We start from the raw sequence: 12,697 nt of genomic DNA, 5'->3' as shown, positions 1-12,697 counted from the left end.
TTTACTTTTAATAATAAATATTACCACCAAATACGGGGCACTGCCATGGGAAGTCCGTGTGCATCCACATATGCTTGGTTGGTGGGAACGGAAATGGGTATTCAGAGAACATTTGACAGAATTTACACAGCTAATATCACTATGGATTTGTTACATAGTTGATATAGTATTGATTTGGTCAGGTACAAGTGAACAATTCTTTGCATTTGTGGACAAGTTAAATACCAACAACATTAACTTGAAAGTGACCGCACAACAACCGCTAGTTCCAGATGGGTACCTCTCCCCTTCTGATGTTCCAGGACCGAGGTGTTCCTTGTGGGTGTCCTTGGGAAAGCCGTGTAGGCTTGGGCCATGTGTGTCACTGGTGCCGTAAGTCACAAAAGCCTATTCAGGCGCGATAAGATGCCGAGTATTCAGCCTCCAAGATGGCGCCGGCGTGCTGACGATGCGACCCACAAGTGACACACTTGGAAAAATGGCACCTGAGGCCTGGTGCCCAGACTTAAAAGAGGCACTTCTTCTCCCCCTGTTGGCTGTGGATCTGGTACGGTGTTTCTGTGCCGTTTCTACTGTCAGGAGGGTACTGTTTTGAGTGTATGTTTTTCCTGACTACTAATACTGAGCCTGCAGGGATCCTCCTTGGACAGGTATTTATAATTTGCATTGGATCTTTAGGTTGGTCTTCACTTCATATTGGATAACTGCTGTGTATCCCTATCTGCATGATGAGCTCTAGAAGATCTCACTCAGGCTCAAGGGGGTGAGTGTTCCTTTGAGAGGTGAAAACAGAATCAAACTGTATTAAAAGAGAAGTTTAAAAAAAAAAAGTTCTTTTGCTTAATAAAGTAATGGTGGCTGTTTCTCTTAATAGGAGTTCTCCAACCAGAGAAGGAAGTAGGAGGAAAACGGCCAGGAGAGATTGTGCCTCATGTTCAAGCTATCAAAGTCAAAGTAAACTTTATTGTCATCTCAGCAGTATACGAATATACAGTGAGATGAGATGACGTGGCTCCAGCTAGTACATATCACAAAAAGGCACTTAAAAATACACAATTAATATGTAAACATGAAATGTGCAATATATAGGCAGAAATTGGATATATACATGTGTAAACCTTTAGAATTGTGCAAATAAATTAACAGTTTACAAAGTTAAGTTCACAGTTCAGGTGTATCTGTAATGTAGTGGGAGGGCCGGCAGTGAGTTGAGGAGTCTGATCGCTTGTGGAAAAAAGCTTTTGCGCAGCCTGGTTGTTCGGGCTTTAATACTGCGAAAGTGTCTGCCGGATGGGAGCAGCGTGAACAGTCCGTGTGAGGGGTGTGTCGAGTCCAGTGCAATTCAGGAGGCCTTTCTTACACAGCGCTTGTGGAACATGTCCTGCAGTGATGGAAGAGCCACTCCAATGATGTTGCCAGCTGCTCTGACAGTCCGCTGTAGACTTTTCCGGTCAGCAGAGCTGGCACTACTGTACCAGATGGAGATGCAGCTCATCAGGACGCTCTCTATGGTGCCCCTCTAGAACACTGTGAGGGTGGGAGGTGTACGGCTAGCCCGTTTCAGTCATCTTAGGAAGTGAAGACGCTGCTGAGCCTTTTTGGTGATGGAGGTGGTGTTGGTGGTCCAGGTGAGGTCATCAGAGATGTGGACTCCCAGGAATTTGGTGTTCTTTACTGTCTCTACTGTGGAGCCATTGATGTTGAGTGGTGTGTGAGTAGGGAGAGTTCTCCTGAAGTCGATGATCATCTCTTTCCTTTTATCCACATTCAGTGACAGGTTGTTCTCACTGCACCACACTGCCAGCTGCTGAACCTCATCTCTGTACGCCGACTCATCGTTGTGGTTGATGAGCCCCACCACAGTTGTGTCATCGGCGAACTTGATGACGTGGTTCGAGCTGTGTCTAGCTATGAAGTCATGTGTCAGCAATGTGTACAACAACGGGCTGAGAACACATCATTGAGGAGCTCCTGTGCTCAATCTGATGGTGCTGGAAACCTTGTCGTCGATACGAACAGACTGAGGCCTCTCTGACAGAAAGTCCAAGATCCAATTGCACAAAGAGGTGGTCAATCCCAGCTCTCTTAATTTCCCACTCAGCTTTTGAGGGATGATGGTATTGAATGCTGAACTAAAGTCTATAAACAGCATTCTCACATAACTGTCTTTCTTGTCCAGATGAGTTAGTGAGAGGTGGAGAACAGAAGATATGGCATCCTCAGTTGACCTGTTTGGCCGGTATGCAAATTGTAGTGGCTCCAGTGAGCGAGGAGGTTGCTCTTGATGTGTGCCATCACAAGTCTCTCGAAGCATTTCATGTACAAGAAAATACTTCAGCAGCACTCCGATTATGGTGAAAAAATTGGTACTTTATTCGTGCCTCAAGCTAAGCGACGCTTCAAGCTTTTCCAGCCCTTTATCAAGCTTGATAAAGGGCTGGAAAAGCTCAAAACGTCACTTAGCTTGAGGCACGAATAAAGTACCAATTTTTTCACCATAATCGGAGTGCTGCTGAAGTATTTTCTTGTACGTGAACCAGACCTGGGCAGACAGGGTCACAGACGGCACCCGACGCTGCAAAGAGCGGTGAGAGTGTGTGTGTAGCACTACTTTGTGTTTTTTCGAAGCATTTCATGATGACCGGGGTTAATGCCATAAGTTGCGTCAGTCTTTTGAGTTGTCGAAATGATTTTGAATCTTCAGTGTGTACTCCTGCTTTGCTTGTCGGATGGTTCGAGAGAGGTTGGCCCTGTCTATTTTAAGAGCAACTCTGTCCCCTGATCGGAAAGCGGCATCTCTCTCTCTCTTAGCCGTGCACAAACCTTTGCTGTAAACCAGGGTTTTTCGTTGGCTCTCGTGGTGACAGTTTTGGAGACGGTAACATCCTCTATGCATTTGTTGATGTAGCAGGTCACAGAGTCTGTGTACTCCTCCAAGTTGATGGAGCCATTGTGGGTAGCAGCCTCCCTGAACATGTTCCAATCTGTGCAGTCGAAACAGTCCAGAAGTGCTTCCACAGCTCCACTCGACCAGAATGTGATGGTTTTTCTGGCTGGTTTTGTGCGTTTGAGCAGCGATGTGTATGTGGGTGATAACATCACTGTCCGGTGGTCGGAGGAACCTATGTGGGCGCGCGCGAAGGCTTTGTAGGCGCGCGAAGGCTTTGTAGGTGCCACGCACGTTCGTGTAGACTTTGTCCAAACAGTTCTCTCCCCTTGTGGAAAAGTTCACATGTTGAAAGAATTTGGGAAGCACTGACTTCAGGTTTGCGTGGTTGAAATTGCCAGCAACAACGATAAATCCGTCCGGGTGTGTTGTTTGAAGCTTGTTGATAGCCTCGTACAGCTCTCCTAGCGCCAGGTTAACATTTGAGCTAGGCGGCAAGTACACAGCTACCACTAGTACGGCAGTAAATTCCCTCAGCAGATAGAAAAGCCGACATTTATCAATTAAAAACTCCACTTGTGGTGAGCAGTGGCGAGTCACTTCAGCAGAATTCGTGCACCAGAGTTTGTTGATATAGATGCACAAACCGCCACCTCGGCTCTTGTCGGACAATGCAGCGTTTCTGTCGGCTCGGTAGCAGGCTAGTTCAGCTAGCTGGATAGCCAAGTCAGCGATGTTTGTGTTTAGCCATGTTTCCGTGAAAATAAAGATGCAACAGTCCTTTATTTCTCGCTGGCTTGAATGCTGGAGCCACAGATCCATCTTGTTGTCCAAGGAGCGAACGTTCAATAGCAGGATTGACGGTAGCGCTGGTCGGACCGGGTTAGCCTTTAGCCTGGTGCTAACGCCCGCATGCTTTCCTCGCTTTTGTTTACGAGAGCAGCGCTTGCATCTCGGCCAGCAGCATCTCGCAGTCCCGGTCTTTGTTCTGAGCTCCGGTGCTGTTAGCAAGCCCAGACACCGCAGAATCTCTATCAGCAGATTTGGCGTAGACGTTTTGCATCTCTTCCTGATTTCGAGCAGAGTGTGTCTGTCATAGGTAGTACGCATGGCGACTTATAGTAATACAAAAACAATCCGGACAAACGTACGGGGAAAAAAATAGATAAAATTAAACTATTTTTCTACTGTATTCGCTGGAGCACAGTTAGCCGCTGCCAGTTGTGGCGCCACCCCACCAGGCCCACAGTCTCCCCCGGGGTGCCCCACATCACCAGGCCAGCAGTCTCCCTGCAGCTCAGCAGTGTGCCTTGCAGTTCAGGCCTCCAGCTCAGTCCCGGGTACCGTTACAACTGGAGTCCCTGGCTTCTGTCGAGGAGATAGGCCCCGTTTTGTTCTCCGGCTCTGTGTGTGCTAGAGAGCCCGTTTTTCCTCCTTTAGGCAGCGGATGTCCCTTTTAGGCTGCTGGTGTGGGAGATGTTTGCAGAAGGGGACTTGTAAAGCACGGATGGGTGCAGATTTTAACAGTGCCCTGGGAGCCCTTGCAGATGTGTCTTCCCTTTGGGAGGGAGGGGCTTCCAGATAAAAGATTGTGCGCTAAGTGCCTGCAGGAAGCTTCTGGAGTGATTCCAACACAAGCTTCTGACATAATGAATTGGATGAAGGAAACAATTAACCAATCAGTAACTTCCAAGAAGTGGCAAGTTACGGATAATGTGTTGAAAAGCTTAGGTCAGACCACAAGTAGATCTTCCTCTGCAGGGGGCAGAAGTAGCCCGGATAGGCCTACTCCAGTTAGAACGGAACCTTCCAGGACTTGGTCGAACTCGGAGGGGGAAATCTCTGATCAGGATACAGTTGATGATGGGGATTCTTCATTCAATACTGACATGGTAGAACCTCTCATTAAAGCAATTAGGAAAACTTTGGATTTAGAAGATTCAAACAAATCTCCAGTTAAGCAAGATAAAATGTTTAAATCTGCTGCAAAAAAGAATCATTTATTCCCAGTCCATGATGTCATCAAGTCAACTATCCAGTCTGAATGGGAGAATCCGGACAGAAAACAAGTAGTCCCTAGAAAGTTCAAAAAACGATTTCCCTTCCCAGAGGATTTGTCTAAGCCATGGGAGAATTCTCCTAAAGTAGATGCAGCCATCACGAGGGTTGCCAGGAAAACTACCCTTCCAGTAGATGAAGGAGTTTCCCTTAAGGATACAATGGAAACGTCGACAAGATGGGGCATTGAAAAGAGTCTATGTGGCAGGTGCGGCAGCAGGTAAGTCAGCAATTGCGATTACCTTGGTCACTAGGGCCAATAAAATATGGCTTCAGGAACTGGAAAAAGCGATTAAGGCTGGCACTGACAGAGATAAGCTGATTGAATTGCTTAAGGATGTGAAAGTTGCGAATGAATTTGCTGCAGAGGTGTCTCTGGAATCAATAAAACTGGCGGCTAGATTGCGAGAAGAGGATTATGGTTGAGACAATGGCACACAGATTCCCAGTCTAAGCATAATTTATGCAGTCTTCCATTCAAGGGAAATCTTTTATTTGGTTCGGACCTGAATCAAATTATTTCTAAAGCATCGGCAGGGAAGTCTTCCTTTCTGCCGCAAGAACGTAGGGACAAGAGAAAACCAGCTAGGAACTTCAAGGGTGCTTTCAGAGATACTAGACAGTATAAGTCCGGGAAATCTTCTGGACAATGGAAGAACAGAAATCAGTCCTTTCAGGCTAAAAGGAGAGATTGGGGCCCCAATGTTAAATCCAAGAAGCCTAGAGCATGAAGGTGTGGGAGCCCCATTGCACGTAGGGGGAAGGTGGGCAAGATTCAGTGCAATGTGGGCTCGAGTTTGCCCAGACAAATGGGTATTAGATGTAATCTCGAGAGGTTACAAACTAAAGCTGCAATAAAAGCTTCCTCACCGTTTCATTTCTTCGGACACGCTAAGATCCGCAAAGAATCCTTCAGCCCTAAGATCCATCATTCGGGAATTACTGAAAAGCAAAGTGATAACAAAAGTCCCTCAAGAACAAAAATTTTCGGGAATGTACTCCCATCTTTTTCTCAGACGGAAACAGAACGGAGAATTCAGGGTTATCCTCAACCTCAGAAGAGCGAACAGACAGTTGAAAGTCCCTTCTTTCAAGATGGAAACCCTAAAATCAATCACTCAATGTGTGGATCAAGGCGATTGGCTAGTGAAGCTAGATATAAAAGACGCCTATTAGCACATTCCAGTGAAGAGATCTCACAGAAAGTTTTACGGTTCAAGATCCTGAACAAGCATTACCAGTATGCCGTCCTTCCATTTGGGCTAGCTACAGCTTCCAGGTTGTTCACAAAAATTCTAGCACCCATCATAGCACATGGGATCACAATTACCTCAACCGCAAATCCTGCTGGAGCCGAAAACAGTCCAGTCCCTGAATTGGTGGACAAAAGCTGTAAACCTTCGACACCCAGTATCTTTGAGTCAGCCACAATGGATAGTGCAGACCACAGATGCCAGAAAGTGGGGCTGGGGGCCCACACACTGGGGTTTGAGGCTCAGGGCAGGTGGGATCCATTGGAAGTCCCCAAATCTTCCAATTGGAAGGAGTTGAAGGCAGTGTTCCTAGGGCTGTTAACTTTCAAGAGTCACCTCCTAAACAAGTCAGTTCTGATAAGATCAGACAATATGACTTCAGTCAGATATCTGAACAGGCAAGGAGGGACGAGATCAAGAGGTCTATTGGACTTGACCATACGTATTTTTTCATGGGCGGAAAAGAACTTGATGAAATTGAAGGCGGACTACATTCCAGGAGTTCAGAATGTGAAAGCAGACAGACTGAGCAGAGCTATGCCCCAAGCAGGGGAATGGGAACTCCATCAATCAGCTTTCGAGGTAATCCTGAAGAAATAGGGTCCATTCTGCCTCGATCTTATGGCAACGAGAGTGAACTCAAAATTACCAAAGTACAGATGGAGCCAGAATGGATGGTAGATCTGGCGCGCTGTAATGTTAGATAAGCAAGTGCATTGTGCTGCATTTCCACATTGCATTCCATTTACCAGCATGTAATACAAGTATGTGGCCACTAGATGTCGCCAAGCGCTAGCTAATGTACACAGTATATGTGGTGGCTTAGTGGGTTAAGTCCCTGCCTTTGACCAGTGGGTTTAGTGTTCAATCCCCAAAGTATTTTTTTTTTTTTCCCCTCTAATTTATGTTCAAAAGTAAAATTTTCAATGTAACAGAACCTTAACTGAATCCTATTAAAACACACAAGGATTGATAAGACATATTGGCACCCTCAATTTACACTATCAGGGTATAGATGGAGCCAGAATGGATTGTCCGTCTGGCGCGCTGTAACAGATCAAGCTAAATTCTCTCATCACGTTGAGTGTAGGGAACCGCGATGTCCCTACGTTAAGAAAAGCTAGAATCTAAATAACTAATAAATTTATGGGCATTGTGGTCATTGTTCTAGGCTTTGGTAATCTGCAAAGTACTGCATTAAAATACTTGGTTGAGTACTTTCCCCCCAATAAAAACAAATAGATAATTATAAAAAAAAAAAAAATTGCATACATCTATTTAAGTTTGTATAGAACCCCTGGCAATATCCTGAACACAGCAGTGATTTTTAGTTGTACTTAGTATAACTATGTAAATTCCCCTTAAATGAATGTTTTCAGCACTCCTAACAGGTAAGAGGCTTCATAGCCTTGTGGTTAAGTGAACGAACTTTGGAGCTGAAGGTCATGGGTTCAAATCCTGTATTTTCTTTTCCCCCTTATAATTCACAATCATGATTTTTTTTTGGGTGGGACACTGCCAAATAAATGGACATAAATAAATGGGCATTGTGATCATAATTCTGGGCGTTAGTAATCTGCAAAGTATTGCATTAAAATACTTGGTTGAGTACTTTACCCCCATAAAAACAAATAAATAAAAATTTAAAAAAAAAATCGTATGGGACAAAAAATCCCGTCGGCTCGCGGCCGCATCTGTTCGTTGATGCGGTTCCGCGATCTGACCCCCATTCCCATTTGTTAGGATCCGATCATTGGGCCCTAGGGCCCACGATCGGATCAGACCGATATTGCCCACCTCAGGGTGGGCATATCGGGGGGAGATCCACTCGTTTGGCGACATCGCCAAACGAGCGGATCTCTCTGTGTATGGCCACCTTAACATGTGCCTGAATGAAAGCACTCTGACCAGGACCGCCAGCAGGGGGGACAGGGGGGACAAACGTACCGGGCCCGAGCATGAAGGGGGGCCCGGCAGCGCTGCATTTTTTGAAGATCCAGGCCCCCCTTACGAGCACCCGAGCCGTACGTCCTCCCTCTGCGTTGCCGAATGCGGAAGTGCCGAAAAGCCGAAGCCAATGCGCCGAAAAGACCCGAAGTCACGGAAAAAGCCGAAGTCCCGAAGCGCTGAAAAGACCCAAAGTCACGAAGCGGCGCAAAGACCCAAAGTCACGAAAGGAGGCGAAGTTGAAGTACTGAAGCCATGAGTTCAATTCTACTGAACACCAGTTTGTGTTGGGTTTTTTTTTTATCCCCTGGCCACCAATGTATTATTTTAATATTCTATAGGCCCCTGCCACAAATCTTTTTGTAAAACTTCTTTTTTTTGGGGCCCCAATTTTTTTTAACTTGTAAGGGGCCCCTAGCCAACAATGGTTTTTTTTTAATTTTTTTTATAAAAAAGATTTTTTTGGGGCCCCAATTTTTTTTTAACTTGTAAGGGGGCCCCTGCCACTTTTTTTTTTTCAAAAAACTTTTTTTAAAAAAAAACAACATTTTTTTGGGGCCCCAATTTGTTTTTAACTTATAAGGAGGCCCCTGCCACCAATGTTTTTTTTTTTTTGTTTTTTTCTTTAAAAACATTTGTTTTTTAAAAAAAATAATTTTTTTAAAAAAAAAATTTTGGGGCCCCATTTTTTTTTTTAACTTATAAGGGGACCCCTGCGACCAATGTTTTTTTTTTCAGTTTTTTTTTACATTTTCTTTTTTTGGGGGCCCCAATTTTTTATAAGGGGGTCCTGACCATCAATAATGGCGGCCCTGACTCTGACCAAAGCTGCTGGGGCCACCTATTGTTGGACTCAGTACACCCTGGATGATAAATATCCTGACACCTGGGTCTGTGTTAAGAGCGGGGTTTCTTTGCAGCTCCACATAAGCCCCTGACTGCTGGTTTATGTTTTTGATATTTTCACCGCCTTTGCCAATCACCAGACTGCATTTGCCGGCTGGCACAGTGTATGTGATCTCTTGCTTCCTGGTGTACTGAGATTCCAATAACCACCACTCTGTCCCGTTCCGCATGCTAAGAAGAGACCTCTAAATCCATCCCATTCCCCCTCCCCCTAGAATTCATATTCACATGCTCATTGATTTTTTTCAGGGGGGGGACACAGCCATATCACTGGAAGTAAATGTAAATGTTGCATATTTTAACACGCCATTGAAACTAATAGCAGGTTGCGGCCTACCAGGAACAGGACGTGGATCGACTGGTAGACTGTGATTGACGTCCTGGGCCCTCCTGCCATAGACACTCACTATTTAGTGTACTGCTGGGGGGCTGTTTGGGACTCTGTTTACTTAAAATTTCAGGGCCTATATTAAATCACAGTCTGGACATGGAATTTTTTTCTCCTTTAACAGACCTTCCCCCCAACAAAAGTCCTACATATGTAAACACTGTAATATAAACAAACCATTGTGCTTTTTAAATGCAAATGAGCTGAGGGCATTTAATGGTCAGTACTGCTTAGATATAATTAGTACCAAACTCGTAGACACAGGAATGCACAATAGGGTCCAAACAACAAGGAAGGAGTGGGGGTTGTGTGTGCTATACTATACCATGTGCTAAGTACGGAAGTGTCAGACCATTCAAATTCATTTACAAGGCCTTCAATTCTTTGAGCAGAGATTCATCTAAGATCACTAAGGGCTCATACAGACAAGCAGGTTCTAGCTATCTGTATAACAGAACATTCTGTCCCAGTTGCTGCACAGATCCTATCTGATCCCCATTGTAAGCAGCAGTCCTGTCCTGCTTTATGGCAGCTGAGATTCTAGCTATCTGTATAACAGAACATTCTGTCCCAGTGGCTGCACAGATCCTATCTGATCCCCATTGTAAGCAGCAGTCCTGTCCTGCTTTATGGCAGCTGAGATTCTAGCTATCTGTATAACAGAACATTCTGTCCCAGTGGCTACACAGATCCTATCTGATCCCCATTGTAAGCAGCAGTCCTGTCCTGCTTTATGGCAGCTGAGATTCTAGCTATCTGTATAACAGAACATTCTGTCCCAGTGGCTGCACAGATCCTATCTGATCCCCATTGTAAGCAGCAGTCCTGTCCTGCTTTATCGCAGCTGAGATTCTAGCTATCTGTATAACAGAACATTCTGTCCCAGTGGCTGCACAGATCCTATCTGATCCCCATTGTAAGCAGCAGTCCTGTCCTGCTTTATGGCAGCTGAGATTCTAGCTATCTGTATAACAGAACATTCTGTCCCAGTGGCTGCACAGATCCTATCTGATCCCCATTGTAAGCAGCAGTCCTGTCCTGCTTTATGGCAGCTGAGATTCTAGCTATCTGTATAACAGAGCATTCTGTCCCAGTGGCTGCACAGATCCTATCTGATCCCCATTGTAAGCAGCAGTCCTGTCCTGCTTTATGGCAGCTGAGATTCTAGCTATCTGTATAACAGAACATTCTGTCCCAGTGGCTGCACAGATCCTATCTGATCCCCAGTGAAAGCAGTCGTGCATCAGAGAGCTCTCAGAGAACCAGAGGAATGGAGAGTGTCAGCCCAGGCCATGCAAGGCTTGGGCGGGCAAACCCCCAGCGTGAGGCCCAGGCCTTGGGGCCTACACTGGAAGGTGTGAGATCCACCAGGAAGGTGCAGACAAGGAGTAAAGCAGCAGGGAGTGAAAGGAAAGGAGCAGCAAGAAGGTCGAGATCTGTTTCCTTGGGAAGGATTTCTTCCACAGACATGGAGGATTTGGGAAAGGCAGCTGCCAGTGCTGTGAAAACGCCTGACAGGGAAGTAAAGTGTGTGATGAGTGAGAGGGAGGGAAGGAAGGAGATTGTTGGTAAAGAAAGACAAATGGAAAGTAAAGCAGAAATTGTATCTGTGACAAACATGGAGGGTTGTGTGCAAAATGTCAGTTCTGATATTTGTGTCTTAAAACATAAAATGGAAACCAGTCAGCATTTTATTTCTCCTGATCTCTTTGCCTCTATGAAATCTGTGTCAGGGGAAGACTGTGAGTTTGCGGGTGGAGAGGCAGCACAGAGCAAACCCAGCAAACAATCAGGGGCTGAATATGCAGCAGCTGCTTTGCACCATGCGGCCGACATGCAGTCTCCAGTGGCTGATTGTGGGGGAGGAATGGCTGCTTCTAAAACTTCCCCTGAGAGGCATCAAGCACCCCATGCTCTGGTAACAAAAACTGCCTCATGTGCGGGTGGTGTCTGGAGCTGGTGTGGAGTCAGGGGAGGCAGTAGGAACAAACTCCAGCAGCCATATTGCTACTCCCTCTGTAGAGATGTATAAGAGTCTCACAGGGAACAGCCATCTTGGTACTCCCACATCAGAGGGAAACAATTGTTCTGATATCAATGAACAACCCCAAGCAGAAAGCCTCTTAAAGGGACAGTATGCTGGTTCAAGTCACAACCAGGATCAAACACCTACCACTGATGAACTGGTTGAATTAATAAAACTGGCAAATGAGCAGGAGCTGCAGCGAAAAAAATTTAAAGTTGAGTTGCAAAAAGCATTTTATAACTATTCAACTGCTGATGTGGAGAAGCAAGACTTTTATTTAGCAAAAGTCAACAAAATAAATGAAGAGTTCAGAACCTTAGAAAAACAGATTTTGCAGAATTATAAAAAAATTGGTCCCCTTTCTGAAGTCTATACAAACAGGAGAAGGTTTGAGGACTCTCGGCAAGCTCTTAAACAGCCGGCTAAATACAGGTCCATGAGGCAAATTGCATCTGCTTCATCTACTTCTGATAGTGACAAGGAGACTAGAAGGATTGGCCAACTGAAACCAAAGAAATCAGTTGTTGCTCAGATACATGCACCCAATTTTATCTTCAGCTTGGATGAGGCAAATAATATAGAAGATAAAATGGGAAAGAGAAGCCAATCTGCTCATAAGGAAGAGGAAAGCTTTGTTTTCTCAGAACAGGATTTTCCCTCCCTTCCCTCTACTTCCCAGAATGACTGTGTCCATCAGCCCTCAGCATCCAAGGAGACCTTCACTCAACCATCAGCCAATAATACAGAGACTTCTGCAGTTGTGCAGAGTGCCCCAATGTCCTTGGCACTGGGGCATGGGAAGCTGAGTGAGCAGGAATTGACGGCAGCTGCTGGTGTGGGAGAGTCTGGGAAGGATGGAGTGGATGGAGTGGAGGCTGGAGCAGACTGTGTGAATGCAAGTGATGTTATGGAGTGTGGAGGTGGAGACATCAGTGAAAGTGTTGCAAGGCAGTGTGTGGAATCTGTGCTGAGTGATGTTAATGAAGTAAACAAAGATACTAATTCATTGGCCGATGTGATACAACCTGTTCCTTGTACGACCGTAGTACTGCCGCTTTAATTTCTATTCCATCTTCTTCTGCTGTACTCACCACTTCTTCTATAGCCTCAACCTTTTCCCCAACCCTTACAGTTTCTCCAATAACAACTTCCCCTTTAACTACTCCAGCTGTTTCTCAGAATCCTCTGCCTACAGTGCCCTCCGCACAGCCAAGTTCTGTCTCTGCACCTGT

This window comes from Xenopus laevis, chromosome 2L (assembly GCF_017654675.1).
Source record: "Xenopus laevis strain J_2021 chromosome 2L, Xenopus_laevis_v10.1, whole genome shotgun sequence".
NCBI classification, from domain to species: Eukaryota; Metazoa; Chordata; class Amphibia; order Anura; family Pipidae; genus Xenopus; species Xenopus laevis.
The sequence above is the reverse complement of the archived record's forward strand: the minus strand, read 5'-3'. Positions refer to the sequence as shown.